The sequence below is a fragment of the Emys orbicularis genome, chromosome 4 (genome assembly GCF_028017835.1).
Source record: "Emys orbicularis isolate rEmyOrb1 chromosome 4, rEmyOrb1.hap1, whole genome shotgun sequence".
In the NCBI taxonomy this organism is placed as follows: Eukaryota; Metazoa; Chordata; order Testudines; family Emydidae; genus Emys; species Emys orbicularis.
The window spans coordinates 95769030-95783666 of NC_088686.1; the positions used below are offsets into that span (position 1 = coordinate 95769030).

At 40.7% G+C, this 14637-nt stretch overlaps 1 protein-coding gene across 1 annotated transcript in view; it reads left to right on the forward strand.

The window, feature by feature from the left end:
- The first annotated feature begins 905 nt into the window (after nucleotides 1-905).
- HIPK3 (homeodomain interacting protein kinase 3) overlaps nucleotides 906-14637 on the forward strand; it is a 144524-nt gene continuing 130792 nt past the window's right edge. The window contains exon 1 of the mRNA XM_065402374.1: nucleotides 906-980. The gene's annotated coding sequence lies outside the window, so the exon portion shown is untranslated. The remainder of the gene's footprint in view (nucleotides 981-14637) is intronic.

Here is a 14637-nt window from a genome sequence, read left to right on the forward strand (position 1 = left end):
GCACTGGACTGGAACCAGGAGACTTGTGTGCTAATCCTGGCTCCACCACTGACCCGACACACAAGTTCAGGAAAGTCATTGCACTTTCCCGTGCCTCAGTTTCCTCAGCTGTAAAATGGAGCCAATGCTGTTTACTCCCCTTTGTGAAGGGGTTTAATGGCTCCAGCTAGAAAATGCGCTAGATTAGAAGCTTTAGGCGTTACTGCGCCGGGGGAGGGCCCTGGCTGAACCAGGGAGTTTGACTTTGCACTTCCCCTGCAGGCAAGGGGCTCACCCGCGGCTGCAGAGGGAGCAAGGGTCTTTCGGGGCTCCCGAAGAGGGAAAAAGGGAAAGATTCAACCATCTCCTAGGGGCGGGAGTAAGGGCCTCTTCCCTGGGCTCCAGCGAGGAGCCTGGCAGAGGGGTTGGCGCGGAAGGGAACCGGGACAGCAGGCGTGGAGGCTGATCCCTCGGCGGGGCTGAGCGGGGGTCAGGGCCGGGGCTCTGGGCAGCAGCTCCGATTGCGGCGGCGGCGGCAGCGCGGCAGGCAGGGCCCGGGCGGTGGCGCTGCCGCTGCGGCGGAGGCCTAGAGCTCGCCCAGTCTCCGCTAGGGAGGGCCCCATAGCTGGGAACCGAGCCCAGCCATCGTCCAAGCGGGACTGAGGTGCAGCGAGTCCCGCGGGCCCCTCCGCGTGCACCATGGGCCCCAGCGCCTAGGCCGCCGGCGGAGAGAGGAGCGGCAGCGGGAGGAGGAGGCCGGGGGAGGGCCGGGTCCCTCCCCGGGAAGATGAGGCGGAGGCCTGGGGAACTGAGCAGGCTGAGCTGGGGCTCCTTCCTCTCAGCCGCCAGGACAAGATGGCAGCGTCCGAGGCGCCGGCGGCAGCCGCAGGAGCAGCCGCCGCAAAGAGCTAAGCCCGGCCTGGGAGGCGCCTCTCCGTGACTCTCCCGGACATGCCCAGGGCGGCGGCAGCTCGGACACTGGCGCTGCCCGACCTGTGAAGGTAAGGGGGCGGCCCTGCCTGCCGAAGGGGGGACCCGGCTCCTGTTCTCTGGCTGGGGCCGAGCCCCCCCGCAAAATGCCCCGCTGGGCGTGGGGCTCTGGCAGCTGAGAGTCCGGGCGGGAGAGGACTCGGGTGCTTCTTGCCCCGTCTCTGGGGAGTGGTAGCAGCTCGGAGCCTGCAGCTCCCGAAGGCGCCTCCTGCCGAGGCAAGTCAGGGTGTGGGGAGGGGGGGCGACGACGCTGGCGCTAACAAACTTTGAACCATGGGCTGAGCCCCCCAGCTTTTTTCTCAGCCCGTGGGGCGGGGGGCAGGAGTTGCCCCACCTCGCACACGCACTGCGCAGTTCCCCTTCCAGCTCCCCGGGCACTGAAGTTTGCCCAGGGAGGAGGTGACGCTCCCGCGAAAAATCTAGTGGTAAACAAGCAGCCTGGTCCCACACCAAGTGTCCCTTCTGTTTTCCCGTTGTTCCACTTTTATCATCTCTTTCCTCTAACGCCCAAAAGCTTCCCCTTCTTTTATTCTTTTCCCTGTCTTTGCCCCATTCTCCAGTGCACTCTGCAATTTCCCTTTGGATGGGTTTGTCTGACGTGTGTAAAACTAACCTGAGGAGCTGTGTGTGATTGTTGTTGTGATCGAAGAAATGTGATACCCTCCGTTTGCAACTTGTCAGGCCAGCAGGAAGGCGTGGCTGTCGAGCTTCTCTTGTTACAGCGATTATTGCTTCCCTTTGGAACACAGAGGTAATTTGCAAATGTAGTTTGGGAAGGAGTATGTCTATTTCCATTTCAGAGGGGGAAAAGAATAGCTTAAAATGGTATGTGGGACTGATGACAATTCAGTGGAGCTCCTTTGGAACTTACGTTGCTGCGGTTTCTTCCCCCTTCTTCTCCCCCCACCATGATTTAGTAATAAGTGTTAGTTTAGTCCTTGTATGGTGTTCTCAAACTCTGTGAAATGCTGCTGTTGTTCCCAGGTGACGGTATATTTATTCTGTTTATTATGAAGAGCTCGTTTCGAAAATGCTTATTTGTTGTTGTGTTGGCTCTTTAACAGTTTTGTTTTCAAATATGTATACCTTGGCTGTTTTAAATCAGTCGAAATTGGAACTTGGCAAAAATTAGCTAGGATATGCTGCTGCTTTGTACTTTAAACATTTGATTAGAGAGTGGCCAAAACTAACTCTTCTCAGGGTTTCAGGTGCTTTTTATTTTATGTTGACCTATCACAAAGGCACTTATTTTTAAAGGGGAATATTTGCCAATCATTAGCTTTTAAAGTACTGGTAGGCTAATGTCTTCTTGTATTTATAATTTTACTATTAAAAAACAACAACCAGTTTCTTGTTTAAATAAAACTTTGAGCAGACTCCACAGTTACTTTTTATAACTCTTCCCCCCCCCAAGTCATTTCTGTATCCCAGCACCATTTTGGTTTTAGGTGCTGAGTGCCTTATCACCCTTGTACCATATAAAATCAGCTACTGCATACTCATTAGTTAACTTTGTAAGATAAATATTGATAACTCCTTTTATATCAAGCCCTAAATGAGCTAGAAATGCTATAGGTAGTATTTTAAAATGATTTTTGTAGAGGTTCTGTTGATATTAGATGCTAAATATCTAATTTTTAAAATGAGAAAGCCAGAAACTAATGTATACCGCTTCCATCCTATGGTCAGCAGGTTATTCTTAGAACGTTATGATTTAATACAATAGCTAAGACTTCTGAATTTACTTAACAGATCTTAAATGTTTTTTAAATAACATTTTTAAAATGTGTTTTTGCTTTGATCGCTAGCTTTAAATGCAGCCAAGTACGTTGTTAGTGTGGGGGTAACAGATGTTAAAGCTGCAGGTCACTAGTAACAAGACTTAGAGTTAAATATAGTTTTGTATTTTCTCTATTACTTTCAAATCCCATTACACCAGTTGCACAAAGTGTCTGTTCAAACAGAGCAGCTGATTTGAGAGCAAAATAAAAATATTGGCTAGTCTCCAGAGGTTTGGTTTATAGAAACCTTTGGCAAATTAATATTGTTACAGGAGGAACTATGTTTGAAATACACACTGTAACTAAAAACTGTCTTAACTTTAACAAGCCTGTCAGCCAGCAAACAGAGTAATTAAACAGCTGAAAAATAGGTCAGGACTGTATTATGAAGTGGCACGATGAGGTTGCAAATAAAGAGTACAGCAATGTGTAAATTTTTTGTAGGTGACTTAAATGTAGAAAATTGATATGATATTGATGACTGCATTATCTCAGCATATATTAAACATGCCAATGAGTATATGGTAAACCAGATTTATCTAATCATGTAGAAGAATTTGCTAGACTAGTTATGCTTGTTTACTACGCTAAATGTTAGAGACTTCAATTGTAATGCTATTTTGCTTTCCATCAATGGCATGGTGTTATGTTGGTAAATTATTTCTTCATAGATTTATTTGAGTAGAAGTTATGACTGGTGTTTTTGTGGTATTAATATGATTCTGTGTATTTGCAAACATTTTAGAATTAGACAGACTCCATCACCTTGAAATCTGGTTAGTTTAAAAAAAATTAAAGTGGTTTAAGGAGCTACATCTGCCTTGAGCCCCTCTGCCAACTTCTGTGGTTTCTTATATTTGGATGTCGTCTTCTGTCATCTTTCTTTTGTGAGAGACCCCCACACACAAACAGGGAAAACAAAGTGATATCAAATATACAAAGTAAATAAATTGAGGGTGAGAAATCATGGTTATAACAGTATTAGAGAAAATTTTTAGACAAGTGTGTTTGTTTTCTTTTACTAGACTGCTTTAAAGGAACAACATGTGATGACTTAGAGGTGTGATTAGTGTGTGGACTTTATACTGCTCTCATTAAAGTCTATAGGAATTTTACCAGTTAGGCCAACACTGAGTGGTTCTGAAAATCCCACCCTAGATGTATTGTGAACTTAGGACCTGATTCTGCAAGCTCATGTTCATAGGGGTCCACCTGCATGTATGAGCTTGTGGGTTTGGGGCCTTAATATGTTAGTGTAGAGAATAAAAATCAAAATACAATTTTCTTTTTTCATGCTACCACTGTACTGATAAATTATAAGATGTTCTTATTTATTCTGACAGACTTTTGAAGTTTAAATTTTTTTTACAAATTTGCCCTCACTTGTAGAGTTCTCAGTTAATGAGTCTTTTTGCCAGGGACAATGATGTGATTACACTTGGCTGGGCATATTTTTTCTGAACTTCAGAAGTAATGTTAAATGCAGGTGAAAAACTTCAATTTCAGAAATCTGGTACTATTTAACTTCCAGCTAATATATTGATTAATAACTGTAACTAGTGTGAGTGTGTGTGTGTGTGTGTGTGTGTACACGCTCCATCAGGCATGGAGGGTATGCAGTTTGGATGAAAAATACTACCAAACACAAAATAAAGTTAAATTGTATAAATTTAGAAGTCTACATTTTAATCTGCACTGTTTTGTCAAACAGTCTACAAGTTATGGGGTGTGTGTGTGTGTGTGCGCGTGCGTGTGTTTATCAACCCTATTTTTCCTGATGTGTGTTTATACTACAGTAAAGGTAGGTAGAATAGTCTAATGAGCAAAAATGAAACATGGCAATGACTATTAATCTTCTTCAATGATGTACTTCATGTTGGGATTAATGAAATTGCACACATATCTCAGTGTAAGAAATAGTTTCTAGTCATCTGTAGCTTTGCAAACCCTCCTAAGATGAATTCACTGAGGAGCTCTTGTTGTGACTGCTGCACAGTTACAAGAGAATTTAAGATTATTGCCCTAAAGTTAATTTATTGAAGAATGAGTTCTGATATGTACTATTTCTTCAACTTGGATTATGATGGTCATTTAGATGGGTAATGTGGTCTGCAGAAGGTCAGGCTACTAATTTCTGACTGTTCTAAATATTAACTCTACTGCTATTTTAAAAATGTGGAAACAGCTGTAGATTGCACTTGGTGCTACAGTATTTTTAAAACTATTTTTATGTGGAAGCAAATGCACTTGTTTCCAAAACAAATATAAGTTTTTACTTCTAAAAAACGTTTGTATTGAAAACTAGGAAGATGCAATTAGTTAAGGGAGCCTTCACTAACACCTAAAGGCTTTATGTTACTTGCGGGACGAGTGGGGGGAACACCATTTCTACATTTATGAAGCATGAAAGATATTCTAAAGTAGGAAGGATTACAGACCACGTTTTATTCCAGTATGTGAACTTTTGGGCAAGAAGTAGTACAAGGTGAACTGGAAAGAAAAGAAAATAGGAAGTGTGTGTTCAGTGGCTGAAATGAGCCGGTTGCACGAGACCAAAGTTCAAGAAAACAAGTTGTGAAATATTGTAGGAAAGAATTTTGAGCAGTTTTAGAGAGAAGATGAGTAGGCCATATATACCTGGTAACAATAGTCAAAACAGTTTTTAACAGTTTAGTATTCCATTATATATTACAGGACTTCAGCTTGCATAGCTGTATTTTCAAGCTTTTTCTTGCTATTTCTGCAGCTAGCATAACTTGTTAGCGATGCCCTCCATATTTTTTCCCACAGGAAGATAATGCAATTTGAACGGTTTTTTTGTTGGTAATTTATCAGCTTTAGCATGTCTTAAACTGCTTTCTCTGTAGCATAAGAGGAGGTAGACAAAAGCAGACCTGGACTGGAGCATGTGGTTTGAAAAATCTTACTGCTCATTTGTCTATAGACAAATCTTAATTTAAAACCTGTTTTTTGTCTTAGTCTTTATCACATTGATGCTGTACTTTCCTTTTGGGGCATTAACTTTTCAGAAGCAAATAAGAAAAATATAAAGATGGTGCTCAAAGTGAATGTTCTCATATTCCTGGCTAGTCTCCTCATTATCTTTTATGTCATATTGTATGGGTGCAGTTTGTTTATTTTTTATAAGCTTAGTCCGATCTACCAGGTGTTCATTTGAAAAAGCTTTTATTTCTATATATACTTTAAGCTTGTTCTTTTAAAAGTGTTCCTCTAACAAGGCTATTGTACAATTTATTGAGAAAATACAGTCCAATTGAATGGGGATTTGCTTTTTGACATCTTGCAGAAATTTCTCAAGATGTGATCTCTCAGGTTGAGGGCAGGTAGGGAACATTTATAGTTTTGTTTTATACTACTCTTCTGAAGGGTCATAGTAAGCTGAAGTAATTCATCTTTCTGTATAAAGCCAATCATGTTAAACCCTATTCTGGGAATAGGAGGGCCTGTTCTACATTAGGAAATTAGGTCAGTATAACTGTTGCTCAAGGGTGTGAAAAATCCACACCCCTGAGCGATGCAGTTAAACCCTCCAACCCTGGTAGGCACTTAGATCTATGGGAGAATTCTCTTGTAGAACTGGCTATCACATCTCAGGAAGGTGGAGTACCTATGCTGACTGAGGAACCCCTCCCGTTGATGTAGGTAGTGTCTTCACTGAAGCGCTACAGTGGTGCAGCTGCACTGCCGCAGTGTTTTAAGTGTAGACAAACCCAGGAAATAACATTTTGTGAACTGTCACGACTTGTGTGCTGCACTCTCTAGTTCTAAAAGTTAATTTCTAATGTACTATTTTGCTTTAAAAGTGGAAGAGAAAATAATTATTTTTTAAAAACAAAACCTTAAATCAGTCAGCAATTTTATTATGAAATATTTCTGGCTATTTAAGGCTTTTAGATTAAACATTTGACCTGACTTCTACATTGTTGAAAACTTATGTGGAACATTCTCTAACTTCTTAATTAGAACTACATATTTCGAGTACACCCATAATCGTGTGTGTATGTATATAAAACCTCTCTATTTCAGATATTATTTAAAATGACTTACTGTTATGTGATCTACTAAAATATAGTTGTGACAGGGTTGCCAGGGTGCAATCTGAACTGTGGGACGGAACCCACTATCCCATCCCATCAACCTGGGGTATCCCTTCTGTGGTGCTGTTGGCAAGCTATAAACCTCTGAAAGATACTGTACTTACACAGACATCCACAGGCAGGGACACCCCCAACTGAGTTACAGGAATGCTTCTCCCAGCCAATCATGAACCAGCAATAGAGAAGCTCCAGCCATGTGCCCCCAGCTTCCCAGCCTTGCACCCCAGAGCTGTACCATTTTGCCCTGGTCAGAAGCCTGATCAGTGTAAGTTCATTACCCAGTCTGTCCCTCCCTCGATGTGGAGAGGACACACACTAGCCTTTGTAAACTGAGCTGAGATTTCCCAATCAATTCAACCAAAACACACTGTTTGAGGTAAAATATAAAACAGATTTATTGACTACAGAAAGATAGATTTTAAGTAATTATAAGTAGCAAGTGTAGAGATCAAAGTTGGTTACCTAAGAAATAAAATAAAATGTCAGTCTAAGTTCTGTAAACTAAACAGGATTTGAATCAAGCAGTGTCTAACCCTGGCAGATGGTATAGTTCTTCAATACACAGGCTGAAACTTTCCTCCAGCCTGGGACCACCTTCCCCCAGTTTAAAGTCTTTGTCCTCCAGATATGCTTCTAGGTGTTGAGTTGTGGGGGGAGGGAGGCCAAGTCATGATGTCACTTCCTCTCTTTATAGTTTCTTCTAGCTTGCTGGAAAGATCTATGCTTGTGACGTGGGAGAATCCACCCCCATTGGTTAAGCATTCTCCATTGTCTACATGCTCTCTCTGAGAAGTCTTCTGGGATGGTTGTTGGGAAAGTGGATTCCCTTTACTGGAGCATCAGCCTGTCTGGCTATTCCATTGTTGTACCTGTAAGGCTGGTTGTGGGTTTTCCCAACCTCACAACATATTTCAGTAACACACACATAGCAAAACTTCATAACTTTGCATACAATGATAGCACATACAATCCAATGGAATATTCATGTTCAACAGATCAAGACTTTAAAAATGATACCTCACAAGGCATACTTTATACATGACATATCATAATTATATGACAGTGGTGAATATGGAGGTTCCAGGGTGCTGTTTTGAGGCTCAGAGTGCAACAATATTGTATTGTGTTCCCTTTCTGGCTTAACTGAATGTTTGTGTATATATATCAGACATTCTCGCATGTGCTTATCTGATGCTTCATAGCCAATTTCAGGATTTTTGGGGTGGCATAGAAATGATTCTTTAGGGCTCCGTAAAACTGGGCAATGTATGGCTACAGAATCCACAGGCATCAAAAATAAACTCTGTATGTGTATGTCTGGTGAGACTGAATAACCAAGGATTGTTAAGAAAAATTACCATGACATACTTCCAAACTTAGTGAACATTTTCCATATTTAAGGCTATTTTAGCAAATAAAAGGATTAGAAAAATAGCCTTGTAAAACAAGGCTATGATTAGTATTGCTATTAAAATTTGCTCCACAATTGGGGGACTCACTTTGGCTCTCAAACCCCGCAATTCCATGGTGTCCAAAAATATTTGGGCATAATAAGATGCTGTGTAAGTTGTAGTTGGGGCTAAACAAAACAGCTATGTTAATTTTGGCTTCCTTCAAAACACAGCAATAAAATAGTTGCTGGTAAAATGGATTAGAACAAAATTGGTAGGGGAAAATATTATTTTTTAGTTTCTAAGGAGATAGTGTAATCATATCTGTAAAAATATGAATGCCCTTTTTAAAAGTAAAGTAGTGAGGTAGAATGGTTCATAAATGCTAAATTTCTCTGCAATGGGTAACCTATAGAATACTCATTGAAAATTGGATATATTGCTAAACCCCTCCCCAGGAAACAATTCTTAATTTAAAATGTAATTTTTTTAAACTGAGCACATCTCAGTCTCTCATCCATTTAGTGATACCAAAATAAATCAATAGTTTTGGGAAAGAATATCTTCATTGTGTGGTGTCACAGCTTTCAAACAATTAATGTGCCACTGTGGAATGATTTCCCGTTTAGTACCTCTTAAATTACTTTTAATTTAATGCGTGGTTTAATTTAATTTTCTATTTTGATTTATGTCTTTTCCATACAATGTAGACTACTTGTTAGAGAATAGAAAAGATACATGTTTCCATAAATATAACTTACTGGGTACACACACAAAAGCAGTACCTAGTTATCCAAAATATATAGTAGAAATGTTATTGTCATGGAACTAAATATTTTCTGAAATTTTCATGGTTTTGAGGCAAACAAAGTATGGAATTTGGTGTTTTACAGACCTTGTCTTGTGTCGTCACAAGGGTTTTTATCTTGGTGGCAATGTTGTAAAGAATATGAACTGTATAATGGGTGCTGATTTCATTTGTACAGTGCTCATTATGAGGGATGATAAAGAAACTCTTGCAATTAATGTCTAGGTTCCAGTATTGAAAAAACTTGACATAGAACAAAGAATAGATAAACTAAAGTTATAAAATGTTTATAATCATAAATAACCATGCTTCACATGTGGTGGAATCTTTTTATTGCAGAGATGTTTTCTTTTTATATTAGAATCAGAGAAATCACTAAGGCCTTGATCCTACAAACTCATGCACATAGACAGAACTTGCTAGGCCTACACAGAGCTCTGTTGAAGCCAGTGATGCTCTGCAGGGGAACAGGTATCTGTACATACATAGGAGCTTACAGGGTCAGGGCCTAAAATGAGTATGTTGTCATATAAAATGCAACTGTTGCAGTGAAATTTGACTCAACAAATGCAAATAAAAATGAAAATAAATTGTAGTTATTGGGAAAGTAATACATATCAACATTTTAAATCCAAAGTGAAATAAAAAAAAAAAATCCCCATTGTAGGACCACAATAACCATTAACTATAAGAAATCAATGAAAATAGACCGGATAGAGTTTATTATAAAGTTATAACCTAAAATATCAAAACTATTAAACTATCATTAAATCTAAGCAGAAATTTACGAACACCTTTATCAGTGTCCTACATAGTCTGTACTGTATAGATTTTAATCTTGGTTTTTTATTAGAATTTAAATTTACCCAACACCTATTATTTTAAGGATACAGCCTGCTAGCCTCAACAACTCAAAAACATGTGCCATTTCCCTCTCCCTTCATGCTGTGCATGTTTAACTTATATTCAGACTTCTCCACCTTTACTCCTGGGGGAATTCTGCACCAAAAAAATAAAACTTCTGCGCACAGTATTTTAAAATTCTGCAAATTTTATTTGTCAAAATAACACTACATAATCATGCCAGTTTTAGTTATTTTGGTAATTTATTTCAAAATATCTGTCAGCAAGTATGTCTGTAACAATACAGACACACACAAAAATTTCCCCAGGAGTCGAGAGTTAAAGAAACCCTTATGACAACCCAGTTCCTGTTTCTCTGCCCCCACCTCCCTGCAGAGCCTAGCTGGGGGGTCAGATACTCACAATTCCTCCCCCCCAGAGCCCAGCCATGGGGCCCCCTCTTGCCGAGATACCCACACCCTCTTCCCCCAGAGCCCAGCTGCAGAGCCCCCCCATCAGCCCAGACACCTGCCCCCCACCTCTCAGAGCCCAGGGATCCAGAGGGAGAAACAGCCTGATGCTTGGTCCCAGGCTTGTGTGGAGTTTCCTGTGTGCTGCTGTCTCCTTCCCTCAGGGGGTGCAGGGAACTGCAGCTGCTGGGAACCCTCCAGCTCCTCCTCCCCGACCCCCGGCAGTGTCTTCTAGGTGCGAACTGGGCTCTGCCAGGTCCAGCTGCCCCTAATGGTGGCCAGCAGCACTGCAGCCCATTTCTGTGGGGGGAAAAGAAATTCTGCGTGCACAACATTAATTTCTGGAAGATTTTGCATTGCGCAGTGATGCAGAATTCCCCCAGGAGTACACCCTCTATACACACCCTTCAGAAACCTCTTTGCAGGGCTTCCTTTTTCCCGGGCTGAGAAGTTACTACTGCTTCTCTCCATAGCTTGGGCAGGTTTTCCTGCCTGTCAGCTTCTCTCTCCAATCATTCTGCTCCCTGTCTCCCTTTTTTCCTGTGAAAGAGTCAGTAGCTCTTCAGACCACTTGCTAGTCCACATTTTCTATTTGTTTTGGTTGAGATTTTTTCAAGCCTCGTTCTTGACCATGTAAGCTATTTTCTTAAGATGAAATTCACCCATATAGGAGAGGGCCCACACAAGGTTCTGTCTAGTCATTTGAGAATTTTTTATTTCAGTAAATCTGCTGTTTGAGGTTAATGAAGGATAAATTAATTTTTAAAAAAGAGATCAGACTGATAGGTCTGCGTGTAGATGCTCAAGCTAGTTCAGATCTACTTTTTGTGTTGAGGATAGCCTATGCTGATTCAGAGCTGGTGGCAGATATTTCATTTTTCTCACTGTGCATACTAGTTTATTGCTTGCAAGCAAAGGTGGAAAAAAATAAGTTTGTTCATCCTATTTGTGTTTGTCACTAAAGTCGTATTGGAATCACAAAGTTTAGCTTTTGATGTGTGTACAGCATGAATATAATGATTATGCCTTTGTGCCTTCTTTAATATTACTGTTGGTATAAATGATTTTCAGAAATAATTTAGGATACCACTAAGTCATGTGAAAATTTCCTTTTTATATTTTATTAGTTTAACACTCGTTATATTTAAAACATTTTTTTTATGTATTGAGACAATGGAGTTCTGACTGATTTCATTTGAACTTCCATTGTCAGTAATTGAAATACTTTAGTCTACTTCAAAATGTAAATGTTTAATCTTTTCCTATGAACTGAAAATCACATGATAGGAATGGCTCAAATCATTCTCTTCACCTATTTGTTTCGAATTCTAATTCTGTTAATAAATACTATACTTACCTAACCAATAGGGAAACTGAGGTTGCATCTTGTCCATTTCCCCATAACAAGTCTGTTGCAAAGTTGGGAACAGAGCCCAGATTTCCTTATTCTCATTCTGTGCCTTCTCCTGATTATTTATCAGTTTTTGCCTACCAATTATTAGAATTTTATATTGAGATAAATGCAATATATCATCTGCGCAGTCCTACTCTTGATCTTGAAATGATTTTGGTCCCTAAGAGATTAGTATTGGATAGCTGTGCAAACCAATACCCCTCCCCCCTCCAACTCGTGATTGCATGCCACCTCCTCTCATTCTTAGCTTGCCCTACTTATAATCTTCCAGTTAGCTATTTCAATGAATGAGCTTTCTGTAGGAGCTTTATCTCTTCACCTGCTGTTCTGGCTCTTTTACCTGCTTATCCTGCATTGAGTATCCTTTTATGTCTCTCCCTGCATTCCAGTCAGGTAGGAGTGTATGTGCTGAAGTATTTCCTGACCCTGGAGCTTTTTCAGGCTCTTCAGCACCACTAAGGGTTTGTCTACACTACGCAGCTTTTAGCGACAAGGCTGTGTTGACACTTTTGCGGTATTTTTTCGGCACTGTTGCCGACAAAATACTTCCAGCCCCACGAGTGGCATAAGCTTTGTTGGCAGGAGAGCCAACTTCCTGCCAACAAACCTGCGTTCACACTGCTGCTTGGGTCGGCAAAACTTTTGTCTTTCGCGGGCAGGTGGGGGTTTAAGTACCTGCGAAAGACAAAAGTTTTGGCGACAACTGTGCAGTGTAGACATACCCCAAGATACCAGCCTCCATGGACTTGGGAGGATACTAGGCTCTGTAGCCTTTGATTGGACTCCAGTATTTATTTGCCCTTGTCTCAGAAGCTCAAAGTGCCTCTACCGAGTTAGAGAAATGATAGGGTTGGATAAATGACAGCACAAAGGCAGATCTCCCTGGGATGGGATCTGTTGTGTCCCTTTACCCTTCCACCAATGGAAATGGAGGGTATAATATGGTCCATTTGTTTTACAGTGTCTCAGTATTCTTCCATCCGTCTCTTTCTTTCATGAGTGTGGGAATTCACCTTCATGTACCTCTTCTTTCAGTTTGGGGCAGAAGCTGCATAATTTTATTAGAGTAAAAACTTAAAAGAATTTAAAGTACGGTAGAAGTATAAGTGAATATAATCCCCTCTATTCATTTGCATAACTACTGTTATCTTGAATAGCCAGCAGGCTTGCATGCAGAGGAGGATGTATCCAGAAGCCCGGTATTTCTTCAACTTAAATATACTTTATATCAGTGGTTCTCAAACTTTAGCAACCCGAGGACACCCATTTCTATTTAAAATTTTTCGCAGACCCCCAAGTCCCCTGCTCAGCCCCAGGCCCCGTCCCCTCCACCCCTTCCCCCAAAGCCCCACCCCTACCCCTCCTCTTCCCTGCTTCTTTCCGCCCCCTCCCCCGAGCGCACCTCCTCCCCTCCCTCCCAGTGTCTCCCGCACGCTGCTGAATAGCTGTTCCATGGCGTGCAGGAGGCACTGGGAGGGGGAGTTGATGATCAGCGGGGCTGACGGCCCCAGACATGACTTGCGAACCCCAGGAGTAGTCCGCGGACCCTAGTTTGAGAAACTCAGCTTTATATAACATTGTGACCAATACCACTCCAACTCAATGTCTTGCTTGGTCTTTTGGCTTCCCCCCTTGTGTTACCATCTGGCTGTAGCAGGTGAATATGTCTGTGAGATGACACATTTGTTTGTGCCCCTTGACCAAGAATCAGAGGATGGTGTAGTTTCCGGAAAGTGTTTACTCTTCAGTACTTCTCCTTGCAGGTTACAAGGTTCTCTTCTTTTTGGGGACGTCTGCATGAAATTACCCATACAACAGTAATCTTAAAAATAAGATTGATTAAAAACAGGAAATAACTATTTACATACTATCTGGGTTTATATCTTCCATAAGCTAAACTTAAATAAGGCATTTTAAGGTAGTTACAGAGAGAAAAGAAAAGTGAATAACGTACATCTCTTGAAAGCAATCTGCTCTCTGATCCCCCTTTTGGTCAGGTTGTTATGATTGCTTGATGTCCAAAGACAAATTTCTCGTGCTGTGTCCAGAGATCTTTTAGGATTTGTCACATTTTGTTTTTGTATCAATTTAATTGTCTGTTTAGAAACAGATCAAGTTAAATCAGTGCAATCCTTTAGTGTAGAGAGTTATACCCGTATGTAGGGGGCTCATGTCGGTGTGGCTTATTTTCATAAACTTGTGAAATAGGCAATACTTCGATCAGCACCTTTCTACCAGTATAACTGTGTCTATGCTAGGGATCACACTGATTTAACTATCTGTTTTATAATTAAATTGGAACAAAAACTATTTGGAAACCACTCATAATAAAATGTAGAACTGAATTATGCCTTTGGAAAATGTGAAGTGACTTTAAGATAGGGGATAACATACTAGGTTGGTGTCTTGTACAGTGTGTTTTAAAATATAATGTAACAGTAAGCTGTCAGTAATTGATGGTAATTGGAACCTTGTATTTGTTAGCAAATGTAGTATCTGGGAAAATCTGTTTAGGTATTTAGTAATATTGCACAGCAAAATGGTTTTAACAATTATGATTTAGAATTAGATGCTCACTAATAAAAAATTGTCTGAAAGACGTTAGAAAACAAGTTTTTGTTAAAGTATAACTACTGTTTTAGCTTTGTAGCATGTGGTTAAGCTTTGCATATTATTATGGTTCCTGCCACAGCAACAGTAACTTGTACCTGATTATTACTGTAACTGTATATTAAGTAACTGTTTATACTTTAGTCAAAGCAGTTCTAAAATAGTGTGAACAGTTTCTTGAATATAAGTGCATAATTGTCAGCAATATAAGTTTTCTTTTTTTCTGGGATGGG